This window comes from Prunus avium, unplaced genomic scaffold (genome assembly GCF_965620075.1).
Source record: "Prunus avium unplaced genomic scaffold, drPruAviu1.hap1.1 HAP1_SCAFFOLD_28, whole genome shotgun sequence".
Lineage (NCBI taxonomy): Eukaryota > Viridiplantae > Streptophyta > Magnoliopsida > Rosales > Rosaceae > Prunus > Prunus avium.
This window is the reverse complement of record NW_028276887.1, coordinates 27,501-30,000: the sequence shown is the minus strand read 5'-3', so window position 1 is coordinate 30,000 and position 2,500 is coordinate 27,501.

The following is a 2,500-nucleotide window of genomic DNA, read 5'->3' as shown; positions in this document are numbered from 1 at the left end:
TGAGTTTCTAAAAACAACCGTGCACACCGAGGTTAAACTTTACCGGCTCCACTCCGACTCGCCGCTCGCCCACAAATCCGAAGGCAACAAAACATTTGTTTTTAATTTTGATGAAATTTTTTGAAAACATTGGCTTGGCAAGCCCCAATCCGCGACTATCCACCCACCGCCACCCCACACGGGTGGTTGTTGTTGCGAAATGAGGTTGTGGTCGACATGCCCGTGCATTTGAGAAGGAGTTCCTAGCACTCCATGCTCTCCCATGCCAAAAAAAAGCCTAGACAACCCCATTTCGCAACTTTCCACGCCTTTTTTTTCCTCCCTCACCCATGGCGGCGGCATGGTGGCGGCGGCCGGATTCCGGCCACCACCGCCATGGGTGGCAGCCCCCCGACCCCGACACCAAACCCATAATACCGAGGCAACATATCGAGGCAACATGACATGGGTGTGGCGTGGGGGAAGGGGGCTGCAGCTAGGAAGGCATGGGCTGCCATGCATATGCAGGCAACACACACCCCCCTATATAGCATTTTATGCATTTAGCCCTTTGACAGGAAGAGACATCACCTATGCGCGAGGAGTCATAATGGGCTCTAAATAATTCAATACAAGGTATTTGGACGTGATTTTTTGCAGGGATACTAAGAAACATGCAATCTATGATGGGAAAAAGTTTCATAAATTTTTGAAGTCGGGAAGTATTTTTTATTATTTTTAGAAGTCGTAAAATTGAAAAAATCATTAAAACAAATCCGGGAGGAATTTTTTAGTTTTGTAAGTTGGAGAAGGTCCTAAAAATCATAGACTACTTATGGGGAGCTTATTGTGCGAGGAAATTTCAATAAAAACGGGGTTTGACAAGATTTGAAAAATTCTGTCGACATTTGAAAAAACCTGGAACCATGCTGCCGGCATGCTGCGCACATGCTGCGCGCAGGCTGCGCGCATGCTGCGCGCAGCCTGCGCGCATGCCATGGCAGGACAAGTTTCGCTAGCCTCACTGTCGACAGATGCGCAAGCTGCGCGCACGCTGCGCACAGGCTGCGCGCATGCTGCGCACAGACTGCGCGCACGCTGCGCGCATGCCATGGCAGGACAAGTTTCGCTAGCCTCACTGTCGACAGATGCGCAAGCTGCACGCAAGCTCCGCGCACGCTGCGCACAGCCTGCGCGCATGTTGTGCGCATGCTGCGCGCAGGCTGCGCGCAGGCGCCGCGCATGCCATGGCAGGACAAGTTTCGCTAGCCTCACTGTCGACAGATGCGCAAGCTGCGCGCACAGGCTGCGCGCACGCCATGGCAGGACAACTTTCGCTAGCCTCACTGTCGACAGAATCAGCACGCTGCAAGCAAGCTGCGCGCAGCGCATGGCAGGACAAGTTTCGAAAAATTCTGTCGACAGGCTGCCGGCATGGTGCGCGCACGCTGCCGGCATGCTGTGCGCACGCTGCCGACATGCTGTGCGCACGCTGCGCACAGGCTGCCGGCATGCTGCGCGCAGCCCATGGCAGGACAAGGTCCGAAAAAATCTGTCGACATTTTTACGCCGTGGTAGGCTTCCGCTTCGCGTCACTTTGTCGACATTCAAGCCTACCATTTGTATTGAATTTTTCAAACCTTGTCAAACCCCATTATTCAAATGTCGAAAAATTTTGTCGACATTTTTACGCCATGATAGGCTTCCGCTTCGCGTCACTTTGTCGGAATGCATCGCATGGCGAGGTAAGGCCACGGCATGCCAAGGCGAAGGCAACGCATGGCTTGAATGGCTTGGTCAAGGCCACATCATGGGCACGGCATGCCAAGGCAAGGCGAGGCAAGCCATCCTTAGCCTCGCCTACACTCACTTTCTCGGAATGCATTGGATGATGAGCAATTCCAAGGTAAGGCAACGCATGGCTTGAATGGCTTGGTGTAGGCCACAACTTGGGCATGGCATGCCAATGCAAGGCAAGGCAAGGCAAGCCATCCTTAGCCTCGCCTACACTCACTTTCTCGGAATGCATTGGATGATGAGCAATTCCAAGGTAAGGCAACGCATGGCTTGAATGGCTTGGTGTAGGCCACAACTTGGGCATGGCATGCCAATGCAAGGCAAGGCAAGGCAAGCCATCCTTAGCCTCGCCTACACTCACTTTCTCGGAATGCATTGGATGATGAGCAATTCCAAGGTAAGGCAACGCATGGCTTGAATGGCTTGGTGTAGGCCACAACTTGGGCATGGCATGCCAATGCAAGGCAAGGCAAGCCACGCCATCCGAAGCCTCCAATAACCTCACTTTCTCGGAATGCCTTGAATGGGCACGGCATGTGAGGGCAAGGCAAGGTCCTAAATATCATTTTGTAAGTTGGAGAAGGTCCTAAAAATCATAGACTTAATTATAGGGAGCTTATTGTGCGAGGAAATTTCAATAAAAATGGGGTTTGACAAGGTTTGAAAAATTCTGTCGACATTTGAAAAAACCTGGAACCAGGCTGCCGGCATGCTGCGCGCATGC